The sequence below is a fragment of the Zea mays genome, chromosome 9 (assembly GCF_902167145.1).
Source record: "Zea mays cultivar B73 chromosome 9, Zm-B73-REFERENCE-NAM-5.0, whole genome shotgun sequence".
In the NCBI taxonomy this organism is placed as follows: Eukaryota; Viridiplantae; Streptophyta; class Magnoliopsida; order Poales; family Poaceae; genus Zea; species Zea mays.
In genome coordinates this window covers 122,225,511-122,248,586 of record NC_050104.1, presented here as the reverse complement: position 1 = coordinate 122,248,586, position 23,076 = coordinate 122,225,511, and the positions used below count along the sequence as shown (strand labels likewise).

At 44.1% G+C, this 23,076-nt stretch overlaps 1 non-coding gene and 1 pseudogene across 1 annotated transcript; both read left to right on the top strand.

Moving 5' to 3' along the window:
- LOC103640244 (probable xyloglucan galactosyltransferase GT19) overlaps positions 1-21,666 on the top strand; it is a 43,882-nt pseudogene extending 22,216 nt beyond the window's left edge.
- A 348-nt stretch (positions 21,667-22,014) lies between these two features.
- On the top strand, positions 22,015-22,085 carry TRNAG-GCC (transfer RNA glycine (anticodon GCC)). Its single transcript has one exon. It is a non-coding gene; the product is annotated as a tRNA-Gly (tRNA).
- Positions 22,086-23,076: the final 991 nt, after the last annotated feature.

Genomic DNA, 23,076 nt, shown 5'->3' with positions numbered 1-23,076 from the left:
CTTTTGAATGTCGCTGAGGATGGTGTTAACGGGGTGATCTCGTTGGATTGCTTGGTGGACTCTTGGGTGTGGCGGCCTTGGAACTTGTTCATCTTCCTTATCTTGATCATGGGCATCTCCCCCTTGATCATTGCTCTCCTCTTGAGGTGGCTCAACTTCTTGATCTTCTCCTTCATCATTTTGAGCCTCATCCTCATCTTGAGTTGGTGGAGATGCTTGTATGGAGGAAGATGGTTGATCTTGTGCATGTGGTGGCTCTTCGGATTCCTTAGCACACACATCCCCAATGGACATGTTCCTTAGTGCGACGAACGGAGCCTCTTCATCACCTATCTCATCAAGATCAACTTGCTCTACTTGAGAGTCGTTAGTCTCATCAAACACAATGTCACAAGAGACTTCAACTTGTCCAGAGGACTTGTTAAAGACTCTATATGCCCTTGTGTTTGAACCATATCCTAGTAAAAAGCCTTCTACAGCCTTAGGAGCAAATTTAGATTTTCTACCTCTTTTAACAAGAATAAAGCATTTGCTACCAAAGACTATAAAATATGAGACATTTGGCTTTTTACTGGTTAGGAGTTCGTATGATGTCTTCTTGAGGATTCGGTGTAGATATAACCGGTTGATGGCGTAGCAGGCTGTGTTGACTGCCTCGGCCCAAAACTGATCCGAAGTTTTGTACTCATCAAGCATGGTTCTTGCTATATCCAATAGAGTTCGATTCTTCCTCTCTACTATACCATTGTTGTGGGGTGTAGGGAGACGAGAACTCATGCTTGATTCCCTCCTCCTCAAGGAAGCCTTCGATTTGTGAGTTCTTGAACTCCGTCCCGTTGTCGCTTCTTATTTTCTTGATCCTTAAGCCGAACTCGTTTTGAGCCCGTCTCAAGAATCCCTTTAGGGTCTCTTGGGTATGAGATTTTTCTTGCAAAAAGAACACCTAAGTGAAGCGAGAATAGTCATCCACAATAACTAGACAGTACTTACTCCCGTCGATGCTTATGTAAGCAATCGGGCCGAATAGGTCCATGTGTAGGAGCTCGAGTGGCCTGTCGGTCGTCATGATGTTCTTGTGTGGATGATGAACACCAACTTGCTTCCCTGCCTGACATGCGCTACAAATCCTGTCTTTCTCAAAATGAACATCTGTTAATCCCAAAATGAGTTTTCCCTTTAGAAGCTTGTGAAGATTCTTCATTCCAACATGTGCTAGTCGGCGATGCCAGAGCCAGCCCATGTTAGTCTTAGCAATTAAGCAAGTGTCGAGTTCAGCTCTATCAAAATCTACTAAGTATAGCTGACCCTCTAACACTCCCTTAAATGCTATTGAATCATCACTTCTTCTAAAGACAGTAACACCTGTATCCGTAAAAAGACAGTGATAACCCATTTTACATAATTGCGAAACTGAAAGCAAGTTGTAATCTAAAGAATCTACAAGAAAAACATTGGAAATGGAATGGTCAGGTGATATAGCAATTTTACCCAATCCTTTGACCAAACCTTGATTTCCATCCCCGAATGTGATCGCTCATTGGGGATCTTGGTTTTTCTCGTAGGAGGAGAACATCTTCTTCTCCCCTGTCATATGGTTTGTGCACCCGCTATCGATGATCCAACTTGAGCCCCCGGATGCATAAACCTACAAAACAATTTTAGTTCTTAATTTTAGGTACCCAAATGGTTTTGGGTCCTTTGACATTAGATACAAGAACTTTGGGTACCCAAACACAAGTCTTGGAGCCCTTGTGTTTGCCCCCAACATACTTGGCAACTACCTTGCCTGATTTGTTGGTTAGCACATAAGATGCATCAAAAGTTTTAAATGAAATGTTATGATCATTTGATGCAGTAGGAGTTTTCTTCTTAGGCAATTTTGCACGGGTTGATTGCCTAGAGCTAGATGTCTCACCCTTATACATAAAAGCATGATTACGGCCAGAGGGAGACTTCCTAGAATGAATTCTCCTAATTTTGCTCTTGGGATAACCGGCAGGGTACAAAATGTAACCCTCGTTATCCAGAGCCATGGGAGCCTTGCCCTTAACAAAATTAGACAATCTTTTAGGAGGGGCATTAAGTTTGACATTGTCTCCCCTTTGGAAGCCAATGCCATCCTTGATGCCAGGGCGTCTCCCACTATAGAGCATACTTCTAGCAAATTTAAATTTTTCATTTTCTAAGTCATGCTCATTTATTTTGGCATTAAGTTGATCTATGTGATCATTTTGTTTCTTAATTAAAGCTAGGTGATCATGAATAGCATCAACATTAATGTCTGTACATCTAGTACAAATGGAAACATGCTCAATAGTAGATGTAGAGGGTTTGCAAGATTTTAGTTCAACAATCTTAGCATGTAAAATGTCATTTTCACTTCTAAGATTGGAAATTGTAACATTGCAAACATCTAAATCTTTAGCCTTAGCAATTAATTTTTCATTATTATTTCTAAGGCTAGCAAGAGATATATTCAATTCTTCAATCTTAGCAAGTAAATTAACATTATCATCTCTAAGATTGGGAATTGAAACATCACAAACATTTGAGTCAACCTTAGCAATTATTTTAGCATTTTCATTTCTAAGGTTGGCAATAATATCATGGCAAGTGCTTAGCTCACTAGATAGTTTTTCACATTTTTCTACTTCTAGAGCGTAAGCATTTTTAACCTTAACATGCTTCTTGTTTTCCTTAATTAGGAAGTCCTCTTGGGAGTCCAAGAGTTCATCCTTCTCATGAATAACACTAATTAATTCATTTAACTTTTCTTTTTGTTGCATGTTTAGGTTGGCAAAAAGGGTACGTAAATTATCCTCATCATCACTAGAATTAGCCTCATCGCTAGATGTCGCATATTTAGTGGAGGTTTTAGATTTAACCTTCTTCTTTTTGCCATCATTTGCCATGAGACACTTGTGGCCGACGTTGCGGAAGAGAAGACCCTTGGTGACGGCGATGTTTGCGGCGTCCTCGTCGGAGGAGGAGTCGGTGGAGCTCTCGTCAGAGTCCCATTCCCGGTAAACATGGGCATCACCGCCCTTCTTCTTGTAGTACCTCTTATTCTCCTTTCTTCTCCCCTTCTTGTCGTCGCCCCTATCACTGTCACTAGATAGTGGACATTTTGCAATAAAATGACCGGGCTTACCACACTTGTAGCACACTTTCTTGCAGTGGCATTTGTAGTCCTTCCCCCTCCTTTGTTTGAGGATTTGGCGGAAGCTTTTGATGATGAGCGCCATCTCCTCATTGTCGAGCTTAGAGGCGTCGATGGGTTGTCTACTTGATGTAGACTCCTCCTTTTTCTCCTCTGTTGCCTTGAATGCGACCGGCTGTGCTTCGGACATGGAGGGGCCATCTAGCTCGATGATTTTATTTGAGCCTTTGATCATCAACTCAAAGCTCACAAAGTTTCCTATTACTTCCTTGGGAGACATTAGTGTATATCTAGGATTACCACGAATTAATTGAACTTGCATAGGATTAAGAAAAACGAGGGATCTTAGAATAACCTTGACCATCTCATGGTCATCCCATTTGGTGCTCCCGAGGTTGCGCACTTGGTTCACCAAGGTCTTTAAGCGGTTGTACATGTCTTGTGGCTCCTCCCCTTGACGAAGCCGGAAGCAACCGAGCTCCCCCTCAATCGTCTCCCGCTTGGTGATTTTGGTCACCTCATCTCCTTCGTGTGCGGTCTTGAGTACGTCCCAAATCTCTTTGGCACTCTTCAATCCTTGCACCTTGTTATACTCCTCTCGACTTAGAGAGGCGAGGAGTATAGTGGTGGCTTGAGAGTTGAAGTGCCGGATTTGGGCGACCTCGTCCGAATCATAGTCTTCATCCCCCGGTGATGGTACCTGTACTTCAATCTCAACAACATCCCAAATGCTAGTGTGGAGTGAGGTTAGATGATGCCTCATTTTATCACTCCACATATTATAATCTTCACTATCAAACATAGATGGTTTGCCTAATGGGACGGAAAGTAATGGAGTACGTTTGGAAATGTGAGGGTAGCGTAGGAGAATCTTACTAAACTTCTTACGCTCATGGCGCTTAGAAGTTACGGACGGCATGTCGGAGCCGGAGGTGGATGGCGACGAAGAATCGGTCTCGTAGTAGACCACCTTCCTCATCTTCTTCTTCTTGTCACCGCTCCGATACGACTTGTCGTGTGAAGGGGATCCCTTCACCTTGTTGGCGGACTCCCGGGATGGAGCCTTCCCATGGCTTGTGGTAGGCTTCTCGCCGGTCCCGATCTCCCTCTTAGCGGATGCTCCCGACATCACTTCGAGCGGTTAGGCTCTAATGAAGCACCGGGCTCTGATACCAATTGAATCTCACCTAGAGGGGGGTGAATAGGGTGAATCTGAAATTTATAAACTTAAGTACAACTACAAGCCGGGTTAGCGTTAGAAATATAAACGAGTCCAAGAGAGAGTGCGCAAAACAAATCGTGAGCAAATAAAGAGCGAGACACGATGATTTGTTTTACCGAGGTTCGGTTCTTGCAAACCTACTCCCCGTTGAGGTGGTCACGAAGACCGGGTCTCTTTCAACCCTTTCCCTCTCTCAAACGGTCACTTAGATCGAGTGAGCTTCTCTTCTCAATCAAACGGAACACAAAATTCCTGCAAGGACCACCACACAATTGGTGTCTCTTGCCTTGGTTAGAATTGAGTTTGATCACAAGAACAATGAGAAAGAAAAGAAGCAATCCAAGCGCAAGAGCTCAAATGAACACAAATGTCGCTCTCTCTAGTCATTATTTGGTTTGGAGTGATTCTGGACTTGGGAGACGATTTGATCTCTTTGGTTGTGTCTAGAATTGAATGCTATAGCTCTTGTAATGTGTTAAAAGTGGAAAACTTGGATGCCATTGAATATGGGGTGGTTGGGTATTTATAGCCCCAACCACCAAAATATGGCCGTTGGAAGGCTGCTGTCGCATGGCGCACCGGACAGTCCGGTGCGCCAGCCACGTCAGCAGACCGTTGGGGTTCGACCGTTGGAGCTCTGATAGGTGGGGCCTCTGGGCTGTCCGGTGGTGCACCAGACAGGTCCTGTAGACTGTCCGGTGCGCCAACTGTGCGTCCTCTGTCCTCTGCGCGCGCAGGCGCGCATTAAATGCGTTGCAGTCGATCGTTGCGCGCGAAGTAGTCGTTGCTCCGCTGGCACACCGGACAGTCCGGTATGACACCGAACACTGTCCGGTGCTTTAGCGGAGCGCTCTCTGATTTTCCCGAAGGTAGCGAGTTTAGCGTCGAGTGCCCTGGTGCTCCGGACACTGTACGGTGGTGCAGCGGACACTGTCCTATGGCACACCGGACAGTCCGGTGCGCCAGACCAGGGTGCCTTTTGGGATGTCTTTAGCTCTTTTTATTTGAACCCATCTTTGGTCTTTTTATTGGTTTGTTGTGAACCTTTGGCACCTGTAGAACTCATAGACTAGAGCAAACTAGTTAGTCCAATTATTTGTGTTGGGCAATTCAACCAACAAAATCAATTAGGAAAAAGGTGTAAGCCTAATTCCCTTTCAGTTAGTCTCATCAAACACAATGTCACAAGAAACTTCAACTTGTCCAGAGGACTTGTTAAAGACTCTATATGCCCTTGTGTTTGAATCATATCCTAGTAAAAAGCCTTCTACAGCCTTAGGAGCAAATTTGGATTTTCTACCTCTTTTAACAAGAATAAAGCATTTGCTACCAAAGACTCTAAAATATGAAACATTGGGCTTTTTACCGGTTAGGAGTTCATATGATGTCTTCTTGAGGATTCGGTGTAGATACAACCGGTTGATGGCGTAGCAAGCGGTGTTGACCGCCTCGGCCCAAAACCGATCCGAAGTCTTGTATTCATCAAGCATGGTTCTTGCCATGTCCAGTAGAGTTCGATTCTTCCTCTCCACTACACTGTTTTGTTGTGGCGCGTAGGGAGAAGAGAACTCATGCTTGATGCCCTCCTCCTCAAGGAAGCTTTCGATTTGAGAGTTCTTGAACTCCGTCCCGTTGTCGTTTCTTATTTTCTTGATCCTCAAGTCGAACACATTTTGAGCTCGTCTCAAGAATCCCTTTAAGGTCTCTTGGGTATGAGATTTTTCCTGCAAAAAGAACACCCAAGTGAAGCGAGAATAATCATCCACAATAACTAGACAGTACTTACTCCCGCCGATGCTTATGTAAGCTATCGGGCCGAATAAGTCCATATGTAGGAGCTCGAGTGGCCTGTCAGTCGTCATGATGTTCTTGTGTGGATGATGAACACCAACTTGCTTCCCTGCCTGGCATGCGCTACAAATCCTATCTTTCTCAAAATGAACATTTGTTAGTCCCAAAATGTGTTCTCCCTTTAGAAGCTTGTGAAGATTCTACACTCCAACATGTGCTAGTCGACGATGCCAGAGCCAGCCCATGTTAGTCTTAGCAATTAAGCAAGTGTCGAGTTCAGCTCTATCAAAATCTACTAAGTATAGTTGACCCTCTAACACTCCCTTAAATGCTATTGAATCATCACTTCTTCTAAAGACAGTAACACCTATATCTGTAAAAAGACAGTTGTAACCCATTTTACATAATTGCGAAACTGAAAGCAAGTTATAGTCTAAAGAATCTACAAGAAAAGCATTGGAAATGGAATGGTCAGGTGATATAGCAATTTTACCCAATCCTTTGACCAAACCTTGATTCCCATCCCCGAATGTGATAGCTCGTTGAGAATCTTGGTTTTTCTCATAAGAGGAGAACATCTTCTTCTCCCCTGTCATGTGGTTTGTGCACCCGCTGTCGATGGTCCAACTTGAGCCCCGGATGCATAAACCTACAAAACAAGTTTAGTTCTTGATTTTAGGTACCCAAACGGTTTTGGGTCCTTTGGCATTAGATACAAGAACTTTGGGTACCCAAACACAAGTCTTGGAGCCCTTGTGTTTGCCCCCAACATACTTGGCAACTACCTTGCCTGATTTGTTGGTTAGCACATAAGATGCATCAAAAGTTTTAAATGAAATGTTATGATCATTTGATGCAGTAGGAGTTTTCTTCTTAGGCAATTTTGCACGGGTTGATTGCCTAGAGCTAGATGTCTCACCCTTATACATAAAAGCATGATTACGGCCAGAGGGAGACTTCCTAGAATGAATTCTCCTAATTTTGCTCTTGGGATAACCGGCAGGGTACAAAATGTAACCCTCGTTATCCAGAGCCATGGGAGCCTTGCCCTTAACAAAATTAGACAATCTTTTAGGAGGGGCATTAAGTTTGACATTGTCTCCCCTTTGGAAGCCAATGCCATCCTTGATGCCAGGGCGTCTCCCACTATAGAGCATACTTCTAGCAAATTTAAATTTTTCATTTTCTAAGTCATGCTCATTTATTTTGGCATTAAGTTGATATATGTGATCATTTTGTTTCTTAATTAAAGCTAGGTGATCATGAATAGCATCAACATTAATGTCTGTACATCTAGTACAAATGGAAACATGCTCAATAGTAGATGTAGAGGGTTTGCAAGATTTTAGTTCAACAATCTTAGCATGTAAAATGTCATTTTCACTTCTAAGATTGGAAATTATAACATTGCAAACATCTAAATCTTTAGCCTTAGCAATTAATTTTTCATTATCATTTCTAAGGCTAGCAAGAGAAATATTCAATTCTTAAATCTTAGCAAGTAAACTAACATTATCATCTCTAAGATTGGGAATTGAAACATCACTAACATTAGAATCAACCTTAGCAATTGTTGGGGGCCTTCGGCTTCTGAAGGTCCTCAAAAACATGATTTAACAATGTTTCTGGAGTATAATGTGTGAACAGGTATCTTCGGACTTGAATCAGAAAGGGAGAAGCTCAAAAGATACGAAGGTTGACACAGTGCCGAAGCTGTGAAGCAGGAAAGCTTCGGCATGTTCGCAGAAAAGGGGAAACCGACTTAAAGATGAAAAGGCCATTTAGACCTCGATAGAATGCTATAGAATTATCACCAAATGTAAAGGGCATGTATGTAATTTTGTATGGGTTGCACCCCGTGCCTATAAATAGGTGAACAGTACCCCCGTACTGTTCACGCTGACTTGGCATTTGCTTTTGCGTCACACTTGTATTTTCATCTCCTTCCAAGCCGAAGGTACATTTATAATTCAATATTGTTTCTATTTCTTTATGATGAATTAATAAAGTTAAATGAATAATGTTATATGATTATTCACGCTATCTTTTATGTTTCATATGCTTCGTCTTTTACTAATGTATATGATAGTGATGAAGGTTGATCCTTCATGACCTTCGTCCGAAGATCGTTATATCCTAAGGGAAATAATGCTTCGAAGGACGAAGGATCTTAATGTTTAACATTTTCTGTGTTGCCTTGTTCTTAACTCATAGCATTTGAGAACAAGTCCCCAACATTGGCGCCCACCTCCGGTGAACTCACTTCCACTTCGAGTCTTCGTGAACACCTTCGGAAGCTATAGACCTTCGCTATGGCGCCGAAGAAAGCTTCAGCGGCTGGGGCTGCAGCACTACAACCGCTGGACCACAACCAGGAGACCGTCTCTCTTCGGGAGGCCAGAAGCCAGAAGAGAAAAGCCGTCAGCCCGACGCTTGAGGAAGAAGAGCTAGACCAAGAAATCAGAGAGATGGAGATGCTACATCAACAAGTGCAGAGGAAGAAGGAGAAGATGGCCCGCCTAGCTGAGTTGCAAAGGCAAATTGACGAAGCTTCTGAGGAAGTTCGCCATCTCACTCACGATGAGCAGAACAGAAGGCCTCATCAGAAAGACCTTCATCAGGAGGGCTTCGTCAACGAAGACGACTGGAACAATCACTTCATGGCAGAAGTTGAAGGATATGTTACTGACCAGCTTTCAAGGATTTCAAACGAAGCCGGTTACAGCTCAAGCTCTCTTCCAGTGTATTCAGGATCACGAAGAATACCTTCAGGCGTATGTCCGAAGGTTCTTACGATTGAGGGCGCAGGCACCAACGGTGCCCAATGAAATCGTTATCGAAGCCATGATCAAGGGGCTTCGTCCTGGACCTGCAGCTCAATACTTTGCTCGGAAGCCTCCTCAGACCTTGGAGAAATTGCTCCAAAAGATGGATGAGTACATTCGTGCTGACAATGACTTTCGCCAAAGAAGGGAGGAGGCCTTCAGATTTTCTGAGATGACCAGGGGCTTCGGAGGAAGATACTACCCGAGGCATGTCCGTTCCATTCACAGCACTCAGAATGATGATAAGGGGAGTCAGCAAAACAGGCCGCAGTGCTCCTCACAGGCTTCGGGGCAACAACAAACTTCCTTTCGGCCACCAGCTCCAAGAGGCAGAGGCGCCAGGGGCTTCGGCGGAAGATTCGGAGATCAGCCAAGGAGACTGTTTTGCCTATTCTGTGGAGAGGGCAAGGGCCACACCACTAGGACGTGCCATGTTACAATCCAGAAGCAAAAGGAACTAGCCGAAGCTGCATCTCAACAAGCTCAGTCGAAGCAGGTTATGCATACTGCTTCGTTTCATCCGCCTTATGTCCCACAATACATAGACAACCACCCTGCGGCTTCTGTAGCTTCGGCAAGTCAACCTCAAGCTTCCTGGCAGCAGCTTCCGCCTCCACCTCCATTGCAGCAAGGTCAACAGCCAGAAGGGAGTCAATACGCTCCACAGCAGAGGGACTTCAGAGAACAGTCCGAAGCTCGCACAGTCAACAGCACTGTGCCAGAGTCGAAGCACATTTATTGACATATCCTACCTTTGATAGCAGTCTTTTCTATTCAGTTTTATTTTCTGTGAAGCAAAAAACATTGATAGTTTCCATGTAATAATTTCGTTGTTTCCACGAGAAAAATTTATTTGATTCACAGGCCTAAGTTGCCGAAGCCTAAAATTTCTTCCGTTACCAAGAAGGACCTTCGGACTAAAAATCCTTCGGAGTAACAAAAAGTCGTTCTAAGGAACGCAGAGTAAGTTTATAAAGTCACAAAAAGTCGTTCCAAAGGGAGCGCAGCGTAAGTTTTCTGCTCAGAAGTCGTTCCTAAAGGAATGCAGAGCCTACAGCGAAAAATCAACGCTGATACCGTCTAAGTAAAAGACGAAGAAGCTCCTAAGGGAGGCTTACAGCGAAAAGTCAACGCTGATACCGTCTAAGTAAAAGACGAAGAAGCTCCTAAGGGAGGCTTACAGCGAAAAGTCAACGCTGATGCCGTCTAAGTAAAAGACGAAGAAGCTCCAAAGACGTTCCTAAGGGAATGCAGAGCTTACGAATATATTTTATGTGTATCTTCGGAACAAATGTCACATGCATAACATAACATCATCACATCATTTTGCATAGCATAAGCATCATACATCATATCGCATTTGGCAAGAGAAGGGGACACTCTCAACCTTCGAAGGGATGCTTTGAAAAAGTGACATTGAAATTGTATAGCTTCGGAATACAGTTTCGGGGAATATTTTCACGAAACATGGGCGAATTTTATCAGATCAATATCAAAGTTGCATAGCTTCGGAAAATAGCTTCGGAAAATGTTTTCACGAGGCATCGATGTCATTCATCAGAATAATTTTGACGAAGGCTATCTTCTTCACGACGCATGAAAAGAAGGGAAGGTGTTTTTTCGCCGAAGGCTCAAAAGTGGTATGTATTTAAAGTTTCATGCATCGTAAAGAATTCAATAATGAAAAGAGACCTGTATATTACATTCAAATGTACAAAGTGTTGCATAGATTACACTTTAAATGTTTTTTCCAAATAGCACCTAATCTTCCCTCAATACTGCTTCGGCGGCTTTATTCAGAAGTTGGTCAACAACCTTGTCCATGATAGTTTCGGCCATTTGATTAATTTCTTCATCCCCTTTTGTGTGGGGGTCGGCAGATCGTCCAACAGTTTCTGAGCGAAGAGAACACTTCTTCAGTACTTTTACAAATCGCGAGCAAAGTTTAAAATAAAAATTACAACGCAACAAGAACGACTAGTTGGTACCTAACTGTCTTTCGGGCTCCCTACTCCTTTCGGCAGCGTCTGCTACTCTTCTAGCATCGTGAATGCCTTTTTCGCTTCTTTCAATGATCTCTCGCGCCATTCCTCGGCCGCCGTCGTTCCAGATATCAGTAAAAAATTTGCCTCCAACTGCGCTCGCTTCGGCCGAGGGGTCTTTGATGTCTTCGGTAGATAAGGTAGCTTCGGATCGAGCTAAAAATTTTACATGTTCGCAACCTTTCTTCTCTAAGACGGAAGCAATTCCTCTGGCGCCCGAAAAAGCACATATGTCGCCACGACTGTTCAGAATCTCTTCGAAGGCCTCTGCTTCGTGGCTAATCCATTCCAGCGGACCTTCGGGATTGCCTCGAGAGAAATTCTCTTCGCTGGAAAAAGCGCCTACACTGGCGAAGCTGGATTTAATTTTATTAACACATTCTACAGATTTCACATAATATTTCCCCTGAGATGTGCGAAGCTCCTTAACTCTTGATTCCAATTTGCTGACCATAAAATCACTAAGTTCTCGTTTCGTTTCCTCAAGAGCGCGATCCTCTTCGGCTCTGGCCAGCTGTTTCTGAAGATTTTTAATTTCGAGTTTTTGAGCTTCGGCCTGGGCCTTTGAAGCAGCTTCGTCTTTTCTCACTTTATCTACCAGTGTAAGCAGAATCTTATCTTTTTCCAAAGCTTCGTTTCTCAGTTTGATAACTTCGGAGCGTAAATTATTAAACGCAATTTCATAACTTTCATCTTCGGCGCTCTTTTGCGCTCTTAACGCGTTGCTTAGGATCAGGCCCTATATGAAAAAAGAATTCATATAAGAAAAAAGGAATGAGTTGCGTAAAAAAATAGGGGGTTTTTTCTCAAGTGTTTAATTCTCGTACCTTCAGGCTGTTGTACGCGAGGCTGTCTGCGAGATCCTCTTTCGTCATGGCACTTAACCCAGCTTCAAGCTTCGGAAAGCCTATGCTTCTCGCCATCTCTCGGCAGACGGATAGCTCTTTGTTATCAGGCAGGCAGTATAAGAAGTCATCTTCATTTGTTCCATTGAATATTACTGCCCCCTTCGGATATTTCAGCTCCTTTGCATAATGGTTGGCCTCATGAGTTTCTTCCTCAGATAGCTTTTTCCCCGAAGCATGTCGTATGATGTAATCATGCATGCCGGCAGGTGCTTCGGGGATGACGGTGTCCGTTTCTTCAACTAATATTGGTTCCGGAATTTTTACTGCTTCGGCTTCAAAAGGTTGTTCTTTGAAGGGCTCTGAAGGCCCAGCTTCAGCTTCAGCTTGTTGAGCCGAAGCTTCAGTAGAAGCTTCAGCAACTTCAACACTCTTTTTTGGAATTGTGCTTGAAGACTTAATTGTCTCCAAGACGTCTAGTACATTTACCATTCTTTTCCTTTTTGGGGTCACTGATGGCCCCTTTTGGTTTTTTGCTGTCCCAATGATTGCTGTAGGACTCAAAACTTCTGATGTTTTGGAGCCCTCAGTTGCTTCTCTTACCTCCTCAATTTTTTCTATGAGCGGCGCTTCGGTTTTCTCTTTTGTTTCTGACAACAAAATGTTTGATTGTTTTGATTCTATCTTTGGTGGCACTTCGGCCGTTTCTGCGATCTCTGGCAACAAGGCTGGCTCGATTAGTTTTTCAGCTTCGGTGGCTGAAGAAGTTTTCCCGGTAAACTCCGACACCGAAGCTGGTTCAATATAACGCGGCCGTTGTGTAAGAACCTTTATCTTTTTCCTTTTCGGTTCTGGCTCGCTAGGAGCAGCTGCAGCTTCTTCTTTTGCAGAGATTGTGTTTTTTCTCTTCTGCCTTCGAATGGGATAGCAGTAATCAGGGTAGACAAACCCAATGGCATCAAATACCCGATTCAGTCTCTTCTTTTTTCGGCCTCCGAAGGCTGCTGACATTGCATTATCTTCAGCCTTCGAGTAGGTCCCGAGTAGCTCATCACTTAAATTGTCAATGCTTTTCAACCAATCATCATCTGGCTCAATAAATTTATCTCCAAATTTGAAGGTGTACTTCAGTCTCACAAGCTCACCTTCGTCGGCCTCTTTTATGGTTTCTTGTGGCATTTCCCATTTCTCAGCAAGCGGCCACACCCTGAAGGCGATATGTTCTTGTACTAAGTCCCTTGTTCCTATAAAAGAGCAGACAACGCCGAAGGCTCTTTGGCACTCTTCGGCGGCTTCGTTCATTTCAACCTTCGGCCTCCGAAGGCCGAAGCTTTGCCAAATAGGACGCATAATTATACCTTTGATGTCTTCTCGTGCTGATAAGTCATTCTTCACATAAAACCATTCTGTCATCCAATCCCCGGGCCATCTCTTCCGAAAGGTTGGTACGGGACAGCTTGCCCCGGACCGAGAAACGAAGCTGTAGCAGCCAAAGTTGTTATGGTACTGTTCTTTGCCCCAAGGCTTTGTTTCATATAATAATTCATGAACATTACAAAAGCTTCTTGCGTCAGGCTTCAGACCTTGACTCCTCGCGGCCCACACGAAGATATTTAGCCTTATAATTGCCTCGGGAGTAAGTTGATGAAGATAGACTTCGAAGATTTTCAACACCTCCACGACGAAGCTGCTCAAGGGGAATCGCAATCCAGCTTTCAAAAAGCTTCGGTACACCACAACTTCATTTTCTTCAGGGTGTGGACAAGTTTTTTCCCCTTCGTCCGCCCTCACAATGGACAGATCCCGAAAATACCTTCCTCTCATATTAACAAGATGATTCTCTTTGATAGTTGATTTACCATAAACTGAATGGCTTGGTCGCCAGGGGCGATCTTCGGAGTCTTCGCCACCGCTGTCCATATCATAACTTTCACTGTCACCAGTATCTTCAGACAGCCCCTCCAGAATTTCCTTGGTAATCTTTTCTGTGTTGGACTTCGACATCGCTATAAGAAACCCTAGGTTCTTCTCTTCATCAAGACTCAGCTTCATCTCAGCAGCAGCCTTCTTAGCAGCTTCAGACATCTTCGGAAGCGCTAAAAAACTGTTTTTAAAAAGCCGAAGCTTCAAAGCTAAAAACTTAGCAGATCACAGTGCACAAGAGCTAAAAAATGAGTGAGCAGGAGTGGTTGGCCAGAAAGCGTGCAAAATAAGTTTGCGGTATGGCCTTATTTATACGCTTGATGCGTTGAAAGTTGAAAGACCCCACTTGTCATTGAATGTTGCTATTCTAGCAAAGGGAAGGTGTTTTTTCGGACCTTCGGCATAAAGCCTTCGTTCATATCGCAATCTGAATTTATTATTTCAAACAAATTAATATTGCGAGGGGCTACTGTTGGGGGCCTTCGGCTTCCGAAGGTCCTCAAAAACATGATTTAACAATGTTTCTGGAGTATAATGTGTGAACAGGTATCTTCGGACTTGAATCAGAAAGGGAGAAGCTCAAAAGATACGAAGGTTGACACAGTGCCGAAGCTGTGAAGCAGGAAAGCTTCGGCATGTTCGCAGAAAAGGGGAAACCGACTTAAAGATGAAAAGGCCATTTAGACCTCGATAGAATGCTATAGAATTATCACCAAATGTAAAGGGCATGTATGTAATTTTGTATGGGTTGCACCCCGTGCCTATAAATAGGTGAACAGTACCCCCGTACTGTTCACGCTGACTTGGCATTTGCTTTTGCGTCACACTTGTATTTTCATCTCCTTCCAAGCCGAAGGTACATTTATAATTCAATATTGTTTCTATTTCTTTATGATGAATTAATAAAGTTAAATGAATAATGTTATATGATTATTCACGCTATCTTTTATGTTTCATATGCTTCGTCTTTTACTAATGTATATGATAGTGATGAAGGTTGATCCTTCATGACCTTCGTCCGAAGATCGTTATATCCTAAGGGAAATAATGCTTCGAAGGACGAAGGATCTTAATGTTTAACATTTTCTGTGTTGCCTTGTTCTTAACTCATAGCATTTGAGAACAAGTCCCCAACAGCAATTAAATTAGCATTTTCATTTCTAAGGTTGCAAATAACATCATGACAAGTGCTTAGCTCACTAGATAATTTTTCACATTTTTCTACTTCTAGAGCAAAAACATTCTTAACCTTAACATGCTTTTTGTTTTCTTTAATTAGGAAGTCCTCTTGAGAGTCCAAGAGTTCATCCTTCTCATGAATAACACTAATTAGTTCATTTAATTTTTCTTTTTGTTGCATGTTTAGGTTGGCAAAAAGGGTGCGCAAATTATCCTCCTCATCACAAGAGTTATCCTCATCACTAGAGGTTTCATATTTAGTGGAGGATTTTGATTTTACCTTCTTCCTTTTGCCGTCTTTTGCCATGAGGCACTTGTGGCCGACGTTTGGGAAGAGGAGTCCTTTGGTGACGGCGATGTTGGCGGCGTCCTCGTCCGAGGAGGAGTCGGTGGAGCTCTCGTCGGAGTCCCATTCGCGGCACACATGGGCATCACCGCCCCTCTTCTTGTGGTACCTCTTCTTTTCTCTCCTCTTTCCCTTCTTGTCGTCGCCCCTGTCACTGTCACTTGACATTGGACATTTTGCAATAAAGTGACCGGGCTTACCACACTTGTAGCACACTTTCTTCGAGCGGGATTTGTAGTCCTTCCCCCTCCTTTGCTTGAGGATTTGGCGGAAGCTCTTGATGATGAGCACCATTTCCTCATTGTCGAGCTTAGAGGCGTCGATGGGTAGTCTACTTGATGTAGACTCCTCCTTCTTCTTCTTCGTCGCCTTGAATGCGACCGGTTGTGCTTCGGGCGTGGAGGGGCCATCTTGCTCGATGATCTTCTTTGAGCCTTTGATCATCAACTCAAAGCTCACAAATTTTCCTGTCACTTCCTCGGGAGACATTAGTGTATATCTAGGATCACCACGTATTAATTGGACTTGCGTAGGGTTAAGAAAAACGAGTGATCTAAGAATAACCTTGACCATTTCATGGTCATCCCATTTTTTGCTCCCGAGGTTGCGCACTTGGTTCACCAAGGCCTTGAGCCGGTTGTACATTTCTTGTGGCTCCTCCCCTTGGCGAAGCCGAAAGCGACCGAGCTCCCCCTCGATCGTTTCCCGCTTGGTGATTTTGGTCACCTCGTCTCCTTCGTGCGCGGTCTTAAGTACGTCCCAAATCTCTTTGGCACTCTTCAATCCTTGCACCTTGTTATACTCCTCTCGACTTAGAGAGGCGAGGAGTATAGTGGTGGCTTGAGAGTTGAAGTGCCGGATTTGGGCGACCTCGTCCGAATCATAGTCTTCATCCCCCGGTGATGGTACCTGTACTCCAATCTCAACAACATCCCAAATGCTAGTGTGGAGTGAGGTTAGATGATGCCTCATTTTATCACTCCACATATTATAATCTTCACCATCAAACATAGGTGGTTTGCCCAAAGGGACGGAAAGTAATGGAGTACGTTTGGAAATGCGAGGGTAGCGTAGGGGGATCTTACTAAACTTCTTGTGCTCATGGCGCTTAGAAGTTACGGACGGCGTGTCGGAGTCGGAGGTGGATGGCGACGAAGAGTCGGTCTCGTAGTAGACCACCTTCTTCATCTTCTTCTTCTTGTCACCGCTCCGACGCGAATTGTTGTGTGAAGGGGATCCCTTCACCTTGTTGGCGGACTCCCCGGATGGAGCCTTCCCATGGCTTGTGGTGGGCTTCTCGCCGGTCCCGATCTCCCTCTTGGCGGATGCTCTCGACATCACTTCGAGCGGTTAGGCTCTAATGAAGCACCGGGCTCTGATACCAATTGAAAGTCGCCTAGAGGGGGGTGAATAGGGCGAATCTAAAATTTATACACTTAAGCACAACTACAAGCTGGGTTAGCATTAGAAATATGAACGAGTCCGAGAGAGAGGGTGAAAACAAATCGCGGGCAAATAAAGAGCGAGACACGATGATTTGTTTTACCGAGGTTCAGTTCTTGCAAACCTACTCCCCGTTGAGGTGGTCACAAAGACCGGGTCTCTTTCAACCCTTTCCCTCTCTCAAACGGTCACTTAGACCGAGTGAGCTTCTCTTCTCAATCAAACGGGACACAAAGTCCCCGCAAGGATCACCACACGATTGGTGTCTCTTGCCTCGGTTACAATTGAGTTTGATCACAAGAATGAATGAGAAAGAAAAGAAGCAATCCAAGTGCAAGAGCTCAAATGAACACAAATGTCGCTCTCTCTAGTCACTATTTGATTTGGAGTGATTCCGGACTTGGGAGAGGATTTGATCTCTTTGGTTGTGTCTAGAATTGAATGCTATAGCTCTTGTAATGTGTTGAAGGTGGAAAACTTGGATGCAATGAATGGTGGGGTGGTTGGGGTATTTATAGCCCCAACCACCAAAAGTGGCCGTTAGGAGGCTGTCTATCGCACAAACACGTCAGCCGGCCGTTGGGTTCTAACCGTTGGAGCTCTGACTGGTGGGGCCTCTGGGCTGTCCGGTGGTGCACCGGACAGGTCCTGTAGACTGTCTGGTGCGCCTTCTGCGCGTGCTCTGTCCTCTGCGCGCGCAGGCGCGCATTAAATGCGTTGCAGTCGACCGTTGCGTGCGAAGTAGTGTTGCTCCGCTGGCACACCGGACAGTCCGGTGTGACACCGGACACAGTCCGGTGCATCACCGGACAGTCCGGTGAATTATAGCGGAGCGACCTCCCATTTTGCCGAAGGTGGTGAGTTCAGCGTCAAGTTCCCTGGTGCACCGGACACTGTCTGGTGCGCCAGACCAAGGTGCCTTTTGGGATGTCCTTAGCTCTCTTTATTTGAACCCATCTTTGGTCTTTTTATTGGCTTGTTGTGAACCTTTGGCACCTGTAAAACTTATAGACTAGAGCAAACTAGTTAGTTCAATTATTTGTGTTGGGCAATTCAACCACCAAAATCAATTTAGGAAAAGGTGTAAGCATATTTCCCTTTCAAGTGGTAAAAATATTGACATGCCTGAAGATTGGTGGAAAAAGATGGCAAAAGTGAGTTCCTTATTTTAGTATGTACCATCTTAATTTTAATCATGTTGCAACCTAGTTTGGTTAATTTTTCTTTAATTGATAAAATACAGGCTATTAAAGGATCAACTAGATTTAAGACTAGAGGGCTGCAGAATGAGGACCACTTAGCTACTATGTTCGAAGATCTACGCAACACTGGTGATGACCATTGGAGTGCATCCAGTGGTCTTCCACCAACTCAACAAAATGTAGAGCAATCACCTATAAATGTTGATGTGGAATTTGAACCTACCAATGAGGATGATAGTGAGCCTGAGGAGATCACCCCTAGTAGTGGTAAAGGAAAGAGGCCAAGAATCCCTGCCAATAACAAAGGTAAACGAGCAAGGAGTGGTAAAGGAAGTTGGGTTTCTGATGGTTTTGATCAAATACTTGAGATGACAAAAAGAACCACATAGACTTGTGAGTCCATTGCTAGGAGGTAGGATACATATGGATGCTAAATCCAACAAGTTATGACATTGGTAAAGGAATGTGGTGCCACTGTTGGAACAAAAGAGCATTTCATCGCCTCTATAGTGTTTACTAAAAGAGTGGAAAGAGAGATGTTCATGACTCTGGATACTCCTGAAGATAGGGTTCTGTGGTTAAAGAGCAAGCATGAATGGATGACAAGAAATGATGTGACTAGGAGAAATTAGTTGCATATTTAGATAAAATATTTTGCCTTGCATTTCTATTTGGATATTGTAATAATGAAAGCATTTGTTCGAACTATTTCTGCAGGGGTGATTATAATAATAATGTCGTTAATGATTGTTCGAACGTTGTATTCTTTCAATTGCAGTGATGATGTCGATGATGGTGTCGACCTGAATGAATTTTTTTGGATACAGATGATGATCAAATTACTTCCAGTTCTGGTACTACGGACAGTGATTCCGACGACGATAATATTATTGGGCAAGTTATTCCATTGCTACAATGTGCACAATACAGCCTACTTTGTGCTGCTCGTTTTGCTTCTAATTATTATTTCAAGTACTATGATAAAAATGAGGCTAGGACAGTTGGGCAAACTGGATATGGTTGGTTGATGGACACCTTAAAAACACCTGGATCAAGTTATAACATGTTTCGAATGAATAGTTCGTTGTTTTATAGTTTGCATGATTTGCTAGAGAGTTCGTATGGTCTGAAATCATCTATACATATGAGTTCTATGGAGTCGCTAGCTATTTTTCTTGTCACTTGTGGCCATGGTTGGTCAAACATTGCTTTAACAAATATATTCAGACATTCGGGGGAGACTATTAGCAGGAAGTTTCATGAAGTACTTCAGTGTGTGGTGTGTATGTGCAAGGACTACATCAGACCAATTGATCCAAAATTTTCCACTGTACATAGTAGAATTGCTGGTGATCGAAGGATGATGCCTCATTTCAAAGATTGCATTGGAGCATTAGATGGTACCCATATTAATGCCACACCGCCGCCAGAAGATGTTATTAGATACATTGGGAGAACTGGTAAAGCAACTCAAAATGTGATGGCTGTAGTTGATTTTGACATGAGATTTACTTATGCATCTATAGGCCAACCTGGGTCTATGCACGACACAAATGTCATATTCCATGCATTGAGGAATGATACCGAAAATTTTCCACACCCTCCTGCAGGTATGTATTAATAGTATACTACTTTTCAACATTTGTAGTAAGACCCTAATTTTTTATCATGTTATTCGTTTTAATTGTAGGGAAATATTATTGTGTCGACGCAGGATATCCAAATCGACCTGGGTACTTGGCACCATATAAAGGTCAAAGGTACCATGTACCTGACTAGAGGAGAGGACCGGCTCCAAATGGTGAGCAAGAGCACTTTAACCATTTGCATTCAAGTATTCGTAATGTTGTGGAGCGAGCATTTGGAGTCTGGAAAATGAAGTGGAGAGTGCTACTGAAAATGCCGTCTTACAAAATGGAAGTTCAAAAAATGATTGTGGCAGTGACTATGTGTTTGCATAACTACATTCGAGAGAACCATGCTTTAGATTTGGATTTTGTGAAGTGTGATCGGAATCCTGATTATGTGCCCACAATTCCAGAAAGGTATGCTAGATTTCAGCCATCGCAAAATGCATCGGATACATCGACAACACAATCAAATGATCGAACCATGGACAGATCCCGGGATGATATTGCTAGGGCAGTCTTTCTTTCTAGATCAGCGTGAATTTTATATGCATACATATTTGTATATAATGGATCATCGTCACTTTTATCTGAATATTTTACAATTTCTAGTTCATATGTGGATGACATTAATTAATCGTTGTTATATACTATTATGTTAATTTATTTGATACTTAACCGAAATCTTCATAATACTATTTTGTTTATATTTGCGTACGATTTCCAAAGTTCCTTATGTATGGCGACGACATCCAGATATTTTTAAAAAGTAATGATGCATATCGTGTACGTTATCAACTTGTGTATCTGCGTACGAGCAAACCAGCGAAGCAACAATACTACAATATATTAAAAAAACTATCAAAGGTTTATTTTGCAAAACAGTACAGAAGCTGTGTTACTAAACGATTTTTAAAAATGGCTTTAGCTCTCAAAAAAGCTGCTCGCACCAGGAAGCTAGAGCCAAAGCTATTTTTCTAAAAGCTAAAGCCCTGGCAAAGAGGTCCTTGTAGAAGGATGAAGCCAAAAAAAAAAAAGGGCTCCACCTCCACCAGCTTTGGCTTGCGCGCATGGTACGAAGAGACGCAGCCGGTCTTGGTACCGCACCGACGCGCGGCTCCTGAAACGAGGCTGCTTGACCGACGACGCGGCCAAAGCCGATGCCGTGTTCGTGCCCTACTAGGCTACTACGCGGCTCTCGACGCACTGCCGTCGTGCTCGATCCGGGCCGCAGGAGCATGCGATCCCGCACTCGACGTCCTTCCACCCGTCGTCTCTCGCGCACCTCCGCGCCACGCTGATGCTCTAAGCGGGCGCGGCGCCTCCCGCCCGTCCCGGCCCAACATCCGGGGCTCCATCCTCTCCGAGTGCGCGAACCGCACCGACGCATGCGTCGTCGTCGACTGCTCCGGCGGCAGATGCGCGCACGACCCAGTCCGGTACATGCGCCCCATGCTGCGCGCGGTCCAGGTTCTGCCTGCAGCCGCCGGGGGGGACGCCGACGCGGCGCTCCACGTTCGACGCCATCCTCGCCGGCTGCGTGCCCGTGTTCTTCGAGGACCTGCGGCGCGGAGGCAGTACGGGTGGCACCTGCCCCCGGTGCGGTACGGCGAGTTCTCGGTGCACATGCCCAAGGAGGCCGCGGTGTTCGGCGGCGTCCGGATCGTCGAGACGCTCGAGGCCGTGCCGGAGGAGGAGGTGCGGCGGATGCGGCAGCGCGCGCTGGAGATGGCGCCGAGGGTGGTGTACCGGCGGCACGGGAGCACGCCCGAGCTGAGGCAGGCCGTGAACGACGCCGTCGACCTCGCTGTGGACGGCGTGCTGCAGAGAATTCGAAGGCGGACGCACGCACTGGAGGAAGGACTGCCGGAGAGGCTTTACGCGCAAGAGGAGGATAGCGTTAGCGTTGACATATAGGATCAGGAGCACGCCCTTCGGCTGCATCAGGGCATTATTCAGTGAAATAGAGTGTGTACATGTTGCTGTTGTAGTGGAGAAATGAGATTTGTGTTCCATGTCTGTAACTGCAGTAGTTTATTTTTTTTGGTTACCTTGATTCACCCAACTGGGAGCCATGAAACGACATCATTTTTGAACCACCAATGGAACGAAGGCACTTTGGAATCAAAGAACGAAATGAAATCACGCAGCTTCAGGAAACACATATTGACCTTTTTACAGATGAAAGAGACCAAATTTGGTTGCAAATAATGTTGAGATGATAAATAGATGGCATTGCCATTGCGTTTCCTCAGTGTTCATTGTACAGTTGATGACTGTCTTATTGGCGCATCGAAACTCAACTGGCACATGCATCGATTTGGTGGAAGAAATAGGACCCCATCTGTTATGGCGTACTTGCACGCAGGAACAGAAGATACTGTAATTATCAGAACTTAGGCATGAAAGCACCAGTGGTCTAGTGGTAGAATAGTACCCTGCCACGGTACAGACCCGGGTTCGATTCCCGGCTGGTGCAATTTTTACCACTTTTTTTTTGTTCATGTTGTTTTGCTTTTGAACCCACACTCTTCAAGATTGTTTCCTCTGCAATTCCTATGGCAATGAAGAACAGTCTCATGTATACATCGATCGAATGATCAATGAAATGCTAACCCAGAAGTGTGCCTAATCCACTTCACATAACTAATTAAATGATTATGCATATTGCAGTTGAGATTAGCCTCAGCCCTCAGGTATGTCGAAAGAATATGGGATGGCGAATAGTAAGAAAGAAATTACAAGAACTTCTTGAAGCCTTCATTTGCTTCGGCCACCGGATGCTCGTCATCGCATTCATCACGGTGACTCTCAGGACGAGCTGCCTTGTTCATTGAATTAACAGCATACATCTGCTCCCTCCTTTCTTCGATCGATTGGGGGATGGCCACATTGCTCAGCGAGCCAATCATCATACTCAAACTAAACGTAAAGGTATGGATATATACGAAGAAAAATACAAGTGCATCAACGGTGAAATCTTTAATAATACATGGTTGTGGTCAGGTAACTAAGCATTGTCACACATCTCTAGGCTACTACCTGATAGTTTGAGAAGTTATGTATCTCTTAGGCCATCAATGTGCTGCTAGATTCAAATAGAAAGTTTTCACATTTTCCCATCATTTTTTCACTAGATGGAATGGAAGCTTGATCCGACCTGATAGAACACTAGCAACCCACTTACTTTGGAGTTCAAACAGTGGAAAGGGAACAATCTGGAAAGAACAGAGGTTGAAAGGTTTAAGATCTGACAAGGTAAGTTACAAGATGCATCTTAAGGGCCAACCGAACATGGCCTAGTCGGCTGGGGTTTATTTCTACAAAACTCAAATCATCTCTTTTTTTTTCTTAATTATTATGTTAAATCATTTAATGTACTGATATGATATAATATTCAGTGCTAATGAAGCTTCTGTAAAACTGCTATTGAGACTGATCTTTAGCCATACAAAACAGTAGAGATTTAT